The sequence below is a fragment of the Podarcis vaucheri genome (genome assembly GCF_965113315.1).
Source record: "Podarcis vaucheri genome assembly, chromosome: 16".
Taxonomy (NCBI): Eukaryota; Metazoa; Chordata; class Lepidosauria; order Squamata; family Lacertidae; genus Podarcis; species Podarcis vaucheri.
Window position 1 is genome coordinate 24,474,686 of NC_138754.1, and position 13,092 is coordinate 24,487,777.

The window sequence follows — 13,092 nt, forward strand, 5'->3', positions numbered from 1 at the left end:
AGAGGACCTCCATACCCTTGAAACCTTTGAGAACTGATGACTTCTGGTGTCATGGAGTGGCTTGGATGCAAAGGAGTGGTGGGGGCACCAGCTAGGAACACCCCCCTCCCAAATGAAGTAAGCTCAGAGCCAGGGGGTTGGTGGTAGGAAGACAATGAGTGGTCAGAGGGAGAAGGAGGAGCAGAGTGGGAGGGGGTGTTGGAAGCTGAAGAGGCAACAGGGTTTAGTGAGCAGGAGGAGTCTGTGGCAGAGAACAGTCCAGCCTCAGAGGCAGGAGAGGAGGGGGGCCAGGAGACAGAGATGAGGCAGGCTGCTGAAGAAGCCAGGGAGACTCCCCATCCTGCTGCGACTGGCTTCCCTCATCCCTGGACTCCCAGAACCAGAAGAGGTATGAAGAGGGCGGAACAAAGACAGACAAAGCAAGGAAGTCTCAGATTGCTCCAGGGAAGGAGGAAATTTAGAGAGCTATGGGAAGGCACGGACCTTCGGTTCTTGCAACTGCAAAATCTACTGGGAAGAGTTGCTGTGCTCACTAGGCCTGAGCTGCTTTGTTTCTTTGAATAAAGAGTTAAGTTCATTGACTCCTTGTGAGTTATTGCTGGCCTGCTCCTGACTCCCGCCTTAGAAAGTAGCTGGAAATCACAACTAGGGAGATTGCTGTTGCACTTGGTTCCCACCTGTGACTTCCTGTAGGCATCTTGTTGGCCCCTGTGAGGATGTTGGACTGAATGGGCCTTTGACCCATTTGAAGCAGGGCTTTTCTTGCATTATTGAGGAGCATTCCTAGTTCATATATAGCTACAGTGATCAGCGGCAGGAACAAAGTTTTCATGCTCATAACACTCAAACTCAGAGTCACCTGAGAGCATTGTTTGGTAGTAGGTTTTGTTGTTGTTTAGTTGTTTAGTCGTGTCCGACTCTTCGTGACCCCATGGACCAGAGCACGCCAGGCACTCCTGTCTTCCACTGCCTCCTGCAGTCTGGTCAAATTCATGTTCGTAGCTTCAAGAACACTATCCAATCATCTCGTCCCCTTCTCCTTGTGCCCTCCATCTTTCCCAACATCAGGGGCTTTTCCAGGGAATCTTCTCTTCTCATGAGGTGGCCAAAGTATTGAAGACTCAGCTTCAGGATCTGTCCTTCCAGTGAGCACTCAGGGCTGATTTCCTTCAGAATGGATAGGCTTGATCTTCTTGCAGTCCATGGGACTCTCAAGAGTCTCCTCCAGCACCATATTTCAAAAGCATCAATTCTTCGGAGATCAGCCTTTTTTATGGTCCAGCTCTCACTTCCATACATCACTACTGGGAAAACCATAGTGTTTTTTGTTTGTTTTGTTTTTGTGTGTGTTTTTTTTGGTAGTAGGTTTAGGACAGACATATGTGAGTCAAGTCAAAATTCAACAGATGAAGTTTGCCACAGCTGCACCTGTTGAATGTTGGCTTGTTTAGCAGCTACAAGGAGGAAACTGGAATATGCAGGAGCCCAGCCAAAATAAAAGGCGACCACTTTCTGATAAATGTAGAGCTAGCATGGGCTAGGCTGTTCAAAGACAGGAATACTATAGGCAAAGTATATGAAAAGCTCAATCGATGGGAGTTTTTCTAGCCTGCCTTGCAGCTATCAAAAAACTCCTGGCAGGCACCCAGGCAGAAATTTTGTGTGAAATTGTGTGTGAGAGACCGATAAGTACATGGGGAGGGGATGGAGGCTGGGGAACCCCTGTGGAAGAAGGCCCCCAACGTGTCTTAGACTGTTTATGTATATAATTTAGCTCAATTAAACTAATTATGGCATGCTCATTTCCTTCAGTTTTTCAGCCAGTTGCCAAATTCTGGTCCCCAGATCTGGCTACCTCTGATTGCAGTGCACAATCCCTCATTGTGGAAAGAGCTCTGATGTTCCAGGGACGGTGCCAGAGGGCTCGCAACGCAGATGAACACCTGTGTTGTCTGTAAACATCGTCTGGCAGCGGAGGGAGGAGGATAGGCTCACAGACAAGTGAAGGGAGAATCTCACGCCCCGCATCCATCGGAGATGCATCTCAATCAATGAGCCCTTCATTTATTCCCCCACCCTTTTTCAATGATTGCTTGGAGAGGGGAAGGTTCATAGCTCAGGGGTAGAACAGCTGCATTGTACGCATAAGGTCCCAGGTCCAGCCTCCAGTGGCATCTCCAAGTAGGGCCAGGAGAGACTCCCTGTCTGAAACCTGGAAAGCTGCTGCCAGTTTGTGCAGACAGCACTGAACTAGATGGGCCAGTGGTCTGATTCAGTAGGAGGCAGCTTCCTCTTAAATTCAGCTCTATTTTTTTAGACTAGCATCTTAATTTATTTTTAGATGAAGGGCAGTAGCTCAGTGGTAGAGCACCTGCTTTGTAGGCATAAGATCCCAGGTTCACTCCCCAGTATCTCAAAGTAGGGCTGGAAGAGACTCACTGCCTGAAGCCCTGGAGAGCTGCTGCCAGTTAGTGTTGGCAGTACTGAGCTAGATGGATCATTGATCGGACTCGGTATAAGGCAAGTGTTCCTGTATTCCTAGGAGGAATATATTTCTCTTGGGGAAAGGCTGTAACTTAGGCTCTATCTGCACAATATTTTAAAAGCAGTTTCATACCACATCAAACAGTCACGGCCTCCTCCAAAGAATTCTGGGAACAGTAGTTTCTCCTCCTTTAAATTTTTTTCTATTTTGTTAAAGTAAATCAAACAAATCAATGCAACAAAAATATCTGCTTTCTCTACACCATGCACTAAACCGGCAACCCTCTGAATGTTTTGGACTATAACTCCCATAACCTACCCCCACCAGCCCAAAAACTATAGCCCAAAACATCTGGAGTGTTGAGCTTGGCAAAGGCTGTTTTAGAATAGAACCTCCCCAACCATCTTCTGTGATTGCACAGATCAGCAAGCACCCCTTATCTTCTGCAGGACACAATGTGAACAACAGCCTTCTAGGGCTGGGCCCAGCCTCGCACTAAGGTTGCAGTCCATACACACTGGATTGGCCTGTATTTTTCCGCTATCCTTGTGTATGGGCCTGGTTCTGCCAGATTTATAGGGCATGGGTTATTCTCTTTTGCTTCAATATTAAAAAGGCCTGGCCATTTCATGCCCTATGGAATGTATTTTATATTTTCCTTTCCTTTCCACCCCAGTCGCGAAGCAAATTCTCACATACCCTGCTGCGGGAGGTATTTGGAAGAGCTGAGCTCCGCAAACAGGGCAAGGTGCAGCGAGGAGTCAGCTCCTTTCATCTTATTTTCTTTTCGTTGAGTCTCCTGCAAATCGGCGCAAGAAGGAAGGGAAAGCAGATGGTGTTTATTACGGCAGACCGAGTGCAAGGAAAGAAAAGCGGGGAGACGGGGGGAAAGAGCATAGCCCGTCCTATTGTGCTCTAAATTAGTTGCAGGCCGATGGCTGGGCTGTGACAAATTCCATATGCTGCCGGGGCGTATTGTTGTGGGAGAAAGGGTGACAATTTATCGCCAGCCAAGAGGGACAAAGGACTTTGCAGAGTCGAATGCCACTTTCATGGGATTATGTGTGTGCTGTGTGTACGTGCGTGTATTATTCATGTGTGTTTGCATGTACGTAAGAGATATTTGTGAGCTGAGTGGTTTTGGAGTGGTTTTAACAAAGGCCCATAATGGCCAACAGACTTCCATGAGAAACAGCTTCCCCGCCATTATAAAGCTCCCCAGTCTGGTCATGTTTTGCCCCGGGAGAGAGCAATGTGCGTCCCCTGCTAGGTTTACGTAGGGTGGACCTGAAGCGCCACAGGTCAGCCTCATGCCCTTATTGAGTGGCCCTAGATTGTAGGCCAAAATGGGGCAGCCATGTTTGTGGTCCGCACATCTTCCTGAAGTGCATCGTTAAACTGGAATTCCAGACCTTCCAAGTGTCCCTATTTTCCAGGGGCAGTCCTGGATTTACAGAAGTCACCCCAGTTTCTGATTTGATCTCAGGTTGGGGGTGGGGTGGGGAAAGGATAGTGGGATCTAAGAAACTTGCTATAGGGACTTATGGATCTGAACTTCCAATACCATGCTGAAACGCTGTACAGTGGTACCTCAGGTTACATACGCTTCAGGTTAAAGACTCTGCTAACCCAGAAATAGTGCTTCAAGTTAAGAACTTTGCTTCAGGATGAGAACAGAAATCGTGCAGCGGCGGTGCGGGGGCAGCTGGAGGCCCCATTAGCTAAAGTGGTGCTTCAGGTTAAGAACAGTTTCAGGTTAAGTACGGACCTCCAGAACGAATTAAGTACTTAACCTGAGGTACCACTGTACTGGAGGAAAGGCCCCTTGGGAATTTGGGACTCTGCATGAAAAAGTGTGGAGCAGCGGTGGCTTCAAGGTTTTCATGACAATCCTAGCATTTTCAGGGCAGTTGGAGGGTATGATATGGATGTCAGAAGTTAGAAAGCTTGGAAGCTACTGTGTTAGGCTTGGTGCCTCCCCCTCCCTGATGGGGCTGCTGATGGTAGGGACCATTTTGTGATCCTGTTTTTGTTTTGTTTTTCTCTCTTTCAGATGCAGCAGCCGTTCTGTATTTTGCCACTTCCCGCACAGCGGCCATTTTGTGACTGGCGCCCACGCCACCCTCTCAAAATCCATAATGTGTCCAGTGGCCCCAAGCTTGAACCTGGACCGAAGCCTTCATAAAATGTATCTTCAAAGGTTTTCCATCTTTTATCATGTAACGAGTTCTGGTCCAAGAATACAGCTGAGGTGGTAGCCTTGGGCCCCTCAAATATATGACAGGCTTCCTTCCTGTATTTCCTGAGCTCTTACCCAAGGATAGGACTTCTATGATTCTATGATAGGACTCAGTTTTTAAGCCCGAAAGCTGTATGCCTGCTCCCTCGGCCAATAAAGCAAGATGAGTGCCGCAACCCCAGAGTCATCCGCGACTGGACCTAACGGTCAGGGGTCCCTTTACCTTTTAAAATCAGAAATATATAGCAAAATGTGCGAGAGGAATTCTACCAAAGTTCCTCAGGAGGAACGAAGCCACAGAAACACACATCCCATTGTACATCCTGGTCCTGCAAAGTCTCAGGCATGATGACCAATTTGTTACTTTCATTTGATTGAAAATAGTTAATACATTAAAATGTTTCTTTAAAATGCTTAGAAAGCTTATATGGAGACTCTGGCTTCTTCACATTGATACACCTCATTCAGTTGTACAGCTGGCCAGAAAATCCTTCTTTTACATCCTTCACCAATGTGGAATCCCCTGTTTTGGACTATAAAGAACTCCTATCGGTTCTGACCATTGTCTGTGCGGGAGAGATGTGGTTCAAAACATGTGGAGGGCATCTGGCACATATTTTTGGTCATGATGCGCTGCAGTGGCCTTCCATGAGAGAGCTATGCCTGGGTCCCTTCCTATTTTTACACAGGCCCTGTAGACGTGGATATTTCAGTCTGTTTTTAATTGATGCTTGCTGTTTGTACAGTTATTGCTTTATTTTCTTTTCAACTTGGAATGTTGTTTTAATACTGTCGTTTTAGATACTTGCAATAAAAACACACGAACACACAGAGAGTTTCAGGTTTTACATTGCAAATTGCCTTGAGAATGTTTTGACTTTTAAAAGCTGTATAAAAGTACAGTGGTACCTCGGGTTACAGATGCTTCAGGTTAGAGTCCGCTAACCCAGAAATAGTACCTTGGGTTAAGTACTTTGCTTCAGGATGAGAACAGAAATCGCGCAGCAGTGGCGCGGCAGCAGGAGGCCCCATTAGCTAAAGTGGTGCTTCAGGTTAAGAACAGTTTCAGGTTAAGAACGGACCTCTGGAACGAATTAAGTTCTTAACCCAAGGTACCACTGTATTTTAAATAAACATGGCAAACTTCCATTAGAAAATGACCGCTGGTGTACTACATGATGCTAGTGTGTGTGTGTGTGCGTGCGCAATTTATATACAGTGGTACCTTGGGTTAACAACTTAATTCGTTCTGGAGGTCCGTTCTTAACCTGAAACTGTTCTTAACCTGAGATACCACTTTAGCTAATGGGGTCTTCTGCTGCTGCCGTGCTGCCGCTGCCCAATTTCTGTTCTCATCCTGAAGCAAAGTTCTTAACCCAAGGTACTATTTCTGGGTTAGCGGAGCCTGTAACCTGAAGCGTCTGTAACCTGAGGTACCACTGTAGTTGTGCATTTGGGGCAAAAATGCACACTCCCCCCGCCCATAATTTAGCTCTTAAGAAAACCGCAATGGGAAGTAAGGGATTAACAGCAGAAGAACAACAAGAACAATTCACCTTTGAAAAAGAACCCCAGAATTGCCTCAAAAAGCAGGCAAGGATAATAATTGGCCAATGACAGAGACCAGAAGGCGGAGATTGCCACTGGCAAGGACAAGATAAGAGCCTGCTGGATCAGGCCAATGGCCCATTTAGTCTTGACATCCTGTCCTCACAGTGGCCAACAAGATGCCTGTGAGAAACCTTAAAGAAGAATCCAGGCACAAGAGCACTCTCCCTTCCTGTGGCTTGTTATTGAGAAGCATCCCTGCCTCCAAAATTAAACAGGATCATCAGAGCATATACAAAGTACATGTATAAGAAGGCAAGGCAAGGTGACGGGTGGGTTGCAAAATGACTCCATTCCTTCCAACCACACTAGATCAGAGACATGTAGGAACCACGCTTGGGTTCTGCTTCAGGGCTTTGTCTGGAGCTCTCATTCTACTCAAAGCAACATTTTGCCAATGTTATCTGCACAATTTGCTGTTATACACAGGTGCGTCTCCCAGAGATGCATGTTGTTGCATAGATAAGTATCTCTTCCAGATTTTTATCTTCAGTCTCCTAATTGGGCTGGGAAGAACCTCACAACTTGCATGTGGGTAGTTGTGGGCTCACATCCAAAAGGCCGAGCCAACCAGGGAACGGCACATCCTTTGTGGGTGGATTGGGATGAACAATACACGCCCAGCGGTCGGCCACAACCATCTACTCTCCCTCGCACTGGAAGCTAAGCAGATTTCAGATTATCTATTTTGCATCCAACATCAGCCACAAAGGTGGCTCTTTTGCAAATTGTCTTGTGAAAACAGCCAGTGTGTGTGTGTGTGTGTGTGTGTGTGTTTAGAAAGCCGAACCCACCTTTGTGTGAATGCTCAGGTAGGAGAAGCAAATTTGTTAACTCAAGAGTCAATGCAGGATATGGTAAAGCAGATACAGCGACAACGCTCCCCGAGTGCATAAAGTACACTCCTTAGGGTTACATTTTAAAGGTGTCCTTGTGTAATGTGTATGGGTTGCTCGTGCGTAAGTTGCTGCCTCTCCAGGCTTTGTTGCCTTGCTAAACCTTTCAGTCTGGGCAGCCCTTCACTTCGTGGCTGCCTCAGTCGCTAGCAGAATCCGCCAGTGGGCGTTTCTTAAATCTTTTCCAACATAAAAGTTGTTTGACACCCAGTCTCCTCCTACTCTCTCTGCGCGGAAGTCTTCTGCGCAGGGTGGGCGTGGGTAGCGGAGGACCCGTGCTCTCCCCGCTGGTGTCCAGTGAAGAGTCCTGGAGCCCTCTCTCCGATTCCCCCATCAGCCCCTCTATATCCCTGGTGTTGCGCTGATTTGCTTCCCCAGCTGCGGAGCTGCCTCTCTCCCTGCTGGGCCCTTCTCCAGCATCATTTGAGAGCCTTCCCTCTGCCTCTAGCTCCGATGTCAGTTCCCTGACACCTTAGCACCCTAAAATAAAAGGATTTCCACAGTTGCTCACCATAACAAAAAAATGCCCATTCTTGAATACTGCTGAAAAAGCAATCATTTTAAGAGTGTTTGTGATAGTACCTTTATTAAACCTCCCAAAAACTTGTCTGCTGGATCAGGCCAATGGGTCACCTAGTCCAGCATCCTGTTCTCACAGTGGTCAAGCAGATACTTTTGAGAAACCCTCAATTAGGACCTGAGTTTAACAGCACTCTTCCCTCCTGCAGTTTCCAGACACTGGCATGCAAAAGCATACTGCCTCCAACACGGTGGTAGAACGATATATCCATCAGGGTGAGTAGCCACGGATAGTCTCATCCTCCTTGAATTTGCCTAATCCTCTTTTAAAGCTTATAGTCTAACCAGAGTGTTGGACTTCTGACCTGGGAGACCAGAGTTCAAATCTCCACTCAGTGATGAACTGGGTAACCTTGGGCCAGTCACCCTCTCTCAGCCTGCTCAACCTCACAGGGTTATTGCAAAGATGAAATGGGGAGGAGTAGAACCATGTACACCACCATGAGCTCCTTGGAAAAAAATATGGTATATAAATGTAATAAATAAAATTGTAAACACAAGACAATTTCTCTCCCTTTCTCCGCTCTCTTGTACCTATGCTGCCCTTTCCAAGAAGTTGCTGCTTTCAGATCCTGTTTGTAAGGTTCCAGAAACACAGCTGAACACATAAAACAAAACAAAACCAGAAAGCTGGAATATAGATGGAAGTTTGGGGCCTGATGATTAGACTAGATAGAGCCAGCAGGATAGTTTCTTAATCATCTTTGTTAGTTAGCCTCTTAGTGTCCCACGTTTGCGAAGAACTTAGTTGCTGTTTTTTAAATGCAGTATTATTGTAGCATAGGTAAAGGTAAAGGGACCCCTGACCATTAGGTCCCGTTGTGACCGACTCTGGGGTTGCTGCGCTCATCTTGCTTTATTGGCCGAGGGAGCCAGCGTACAGTATTGGTCATGTGGCCAGCATGACTAAGTCGCTTCTGGCGAACCAGAGCAGCGCACGGAAGCGCCATTTACCTTCCCGCCGGAGCGGTACCTGTTTATCTACTTGCACTTTGACGTGCTTTCGAACTGCTAGGTTGGCAGGAGCAGGGACCGAGCAACAGGTCCCCACCATCACGGGGATTCGAACCGCCAACCTTCTGATTGGCAAGTCCTAGGCATACAGTAGTGGTAAACCACATGCTTTGCAGATAAAAAGCTGTCTATGAGCCATGACAGCTACATTGTACCTCCACTGCTGGAAAGGACTACGCCACTGAATACCAGTTACCGGGGAAACACAAGTGGGGCAAGTTCTGCTTTTGCTCTCAGGTCCTGCTTGCAGGCTTCCCAAAAGAGGCATCTGGTTGGCCACTTTGAGAAAAGGATACTGGACTAGTTGATCCTTTGACCTAATCCAGTGGGGCTCTTGTTTTCAATGACCAACATGTCCACCCATGAGATTTCAGGAAAGACCGCAGCATCTGAAACATCAGACCAGGTGTGGTGGACCTTTCAGATGATGTTGCTGAATGACATCTCCCAACAGCCCAAGAAAGCATGGTCAATGTCCACGGATGATGCGATTTGTAATTCAACAACATCGGGAGAGCTGAAGGTCCCCCCCACCTGCCCCAGAGGGAAGCCACAGCAACCAGAGCAGGGTAGATGGGCCACAGCCTGACAAAAAATGAAATCTGCTACATACATCCCAGCCAGCAGAGAAATGTGTGTTTTTCAGAAAAGACCTGCAAGTGATTAAGTTGTCTGAAATCAGCTGAAGTACTGCAAAAGGGCAGATGGAACCAAACATGGTTACAAGACTGTTCTGAGACTGGAATCTATCACCAAGGCTTCCAAATAAAAGGTTTCTGGGTGGCTTTGGCAGAACCCAGGCAGCTGCCTCTCAAAGCTCAATTGCAGCCGGGTTTGTTCCATTCCCCAGGCACAGCACAATCATATATACGTCAGCCACATTTGTTCCCAAGGGTCTGCTCAAGCTGTGAGACTGCAGAGCCTGAAGACTTCCATAAACTGGGGTGTCTTCACGCTTGGCAGCTTGCATTCCAGCCCATGTTAGGAGACCCATTTCCACCTCTCTTCTCCTGGCCTTCCTATGCCCATTCATAAATCTTCCAGCCCAAGGAGACCCTAAGTCTGGAAGATCAACTGCCACCCCAAAAGGGATGAATAGACAGGTTAAAGGACAATCATTTGGGCCATGGACCAGGGAGTTAGCAAAGTCAATCTAGTCTACAGTATGAGTCCAGCTGATTTTGCAGAGAACAAGGAAGTGAGCTGAGTAATAATAATAATAATAATAATAATAATAATAATAATTTATTTATACCCCGCCCATCTGGCTGGGTTTCCCCAGCCACTCTGGGCGGCTTCCAAAAGAATATTAAAATACTGTGATACATCAAACATTAAAAGCTTCCCTAAACAGGGCTGCCTTCAGATGTCTTCTAAAAGTCTGGTAGTTGTTGTTCTCTTTGACATCTGGTGGGAGGGCGTTCCACAGGGCAGGCGCCACTACCAAGAAGGCCCTCTGCCTGGTTCCCTGTAACTTGACTTCTCATAGTGAGGGAACCGCCAGAAGGCCCTTGGAGCTGGACCTCAGTGTCTGGGTAGAACGATGGAGGTGGAGACGCTCCTTCAGGTATACTGGACCAAGGCCATTTAGGGCTTTAAAGGTCAGCACCAACACTTTGAATTTTGCTCGGAAACGTACTGAGAACACAGGAAGTTGCCTAACACAGTCAGACCAATGCTTCATTTAGTTCAGTACTGTCTGCACTGACTGGCAGCAGCTTTCCAGTATTTCAGGCAAGGTACATTTCCCCAGCCCTACCTGCAGAATGAACCGGAGACTTTCTGCATGCAAAGGAGACACTCTGCCAAGAGAATGAGGTCATTCCTCTAAAAATAAAGATCTGAGGTCTCATGATTGTTACAAAACAGCTGACTTAAACAGTAAGGTGCCTTATACCCAACTGAGATCACTGGTTCCTCTAGCACAGGGGTCAGCAACCTTTTTCAGCTGTGGGCCGGTCCACCGTCCCTCAGAGCATTTTTTGGGGGGAAATGAACGAATTCCTATGCCCCATAAATAAGCCAGAGGTGCATTTTAAATAAAAGCACACATTTTAGTCATGTAAAAACACACTGAATCCCGGACTATCCACGGGCCGGATTGAGAAGGCGATTGGGCCACATCCGGCCCCCGGGCCTTAGGTTGCCTACCCCTGACCTAGCACAACAGTGCCCAAACTCCTTTTCCAGGCAGGAGGCAGTCTCAGCTCTATCTTGAAGTGTTGGGGATTCTTCACATTCTGCATGCAAGGCAGGAGCTCTGCCACTAAGCTTTGGCCCTGTGGAAAGCCGAGAGAGAAAAAGCAACACTGCTTTGTGATAGCCATTCAATTTGGATGCTCTTAAGGGAAGCAAGAAGAAGAAGAAGAGGAGGAGTTTGGATTTGATATCCTGCCTTTCACTCCCTTTAAGGAGTCTCAAAGCGGCTAACATTCTCCTTTCCCTTCCTCCCCCACAACAAACACTCTGTGAGGTGAGTGGGGCTGAGAGACTTCAGAGAAGTGTGACTGGCCCAAGGTCACCCAGCAGCTGCATGTGGAGGAGCGGGGAAGCGAACCCAGTTCCCCAGATTACGAGACTACCGCTCCTAACCACTACACAACACTGGCAAGCAACAACTCTCTAATGATCAGGGGTATGGGAGGAAAAGGCTGGAAGGGGGTGCCTCTAGCTGTGAGCTCCTAAACAATAGGTGCCAAAGATGCGGGGGGGGGGGATTTGGAGCACGTAGTGCAGCATTTAGAGCGTGTTATGTACTGAGTTGAATAGGATCCAAACTGCAGCAGTCTGATTGGTCCTAGAACAATAGGATCCAAAATGCAGCAGTCTGATTGGTCCTAGAACAATAGGATTCAGAATGCAGCAGTCTGATTGGTCCTAGAACAATGCAGCAGTATGATTGGTTGGCAGGAACCACCCAATCCTGCTCCAGATAGAAGTGAGTCCACAACCTGATTGGCTTACAGTAGAATTCCGGAATTAGCCAATCATGTGCAGCCCATTGTGTAAATAATGTATATAAAGCAGATACTGTGAGGGGACTTCCATTCATTCCTCCTCACCACTATGAGCTGAATAAAGAGCATGAAATCACTTTGCGACTCTGAGTATATTTCAGAGCAGCAGGCTTTAAAGACCTGGCACCCAACATTAGCCCAAGCATGCCCTTTAGGATCTGCTTTGTAATATTTTTACCATCTATTTGCATAGTAAACTGCCTCAACAGTTGAAAGACCAATGATTTAAACAGCTTTCTCTAGGACGGAGCCTTCTAAATGATTTGGACTCAAATTTCCATCAGTCCCAGCTAGAGCAGCAATGCTGCCTGGGGCTGATGGGAACTGTAGTCCATAACATCTTTAGGGCACCAGCCTGGGACAGGCTAATTTGGAACCTACAGTCATACCTCTTGTTACGTTCGGTTCAGGTTACGTCTTTTCAGGTTGCGTCCCGCGGCAACCCAGAAGTACCGGAAAGGGTAACTTCTGGGTTTCGCCACTCGCGCATGCGCAGACGCTCCAAACATGCGCAGAAGCGGCGAATCACGACCCGGGCATGTTCAGGTTGCGTTCTGCTCATGTTGCGAATGGGGCTGCGGAATGGATCCAATTCACAACCAGAGGTACCACTGTATTGTGTAACTCTTTAGCTGTGATAAGAAAAGGCTCCAAAAGCCTCTGCCACCAAAATTACAGCCTTCGATTATCAAAAACCTACAGACTCAATAAGCAAGCGTGGCTGCACTGCAGGGGATAAAGATAAGAGACTTGAAGAGCATCTTAATCTACTGCCCTCTGAAGGCTTCTTTCAGCCTTTAGTACGTCTTGGGTGGAAAGACAAGGAGCGATTTGCAAAAAAGACACACAGATTTAAAATCATTTCCATATTTTGTATTGAAGTCAATGAAAGTGTGTTGCACTTTTGTCAGGTTCATAATCTCCCAAACTAAGAGGGTTAAATCTTGGCAAGATTCTGAGGAATCTAGCACAATCCCCTTGAAGCTCATGTGTTGGTCAAACACTTAATACAGAAGGCCAGGAGCCAAGAACCAAGTGACTTCTTTTTCTCTCAACTGAAAAGCAATGCAATGGAGGAGGCAAGTTGCTCCAAAGCAGGAGGATGGGGAGTAAAAAATTATGCTGGACTAATGCAAGCTGCTCCCAGGAATCCTGACCGATTCCACTGTTCTGAATAAGAGCTCACACTGCAGGCTTACTGGGTTACCAGCTTCTTCCATCTCTGTTGTCTGACCATTCCCAGGAAATCCAGGT

At 47.1% G+C, this 13,092-nt stretch overlaps 2 long non-coding RNA genes across 2 annotated transcripts; one reads left to right on the plus strand and one right to left on the minus strand.

Annotated features, from left to right (window-relative positions):
• Positions 1-6,824: 6,824 nt before the first annotated feature.
• Positions 6,825-8,829, minus strand: LOC309521216. The gene is made up of 2 exons (XR_014214573.1): positions 7,700-8,829; positions 6,825-7,262 (listed from the first exon to the last, which is right to left on the minus strand). It is a non-coding gene; the product is annotated as an uncharacterized lncRNA (long non-coding RNA).
• A 1,346-nt stretch (positions 8,830-10,175) lies between these two features.
• Positions 10,176-13,065, plus strand: LOC309521210. The gene is made up of 2 exons (XR_014214567.1): positions 10,176-11,569; positions 11,945-13,065. It is a non-coding gene; the product is annotated as an uncharacterized lncRNA (long non-coding RNA).
• Positions 13,066-13,092: the final 27 nt, after the last annotated feature.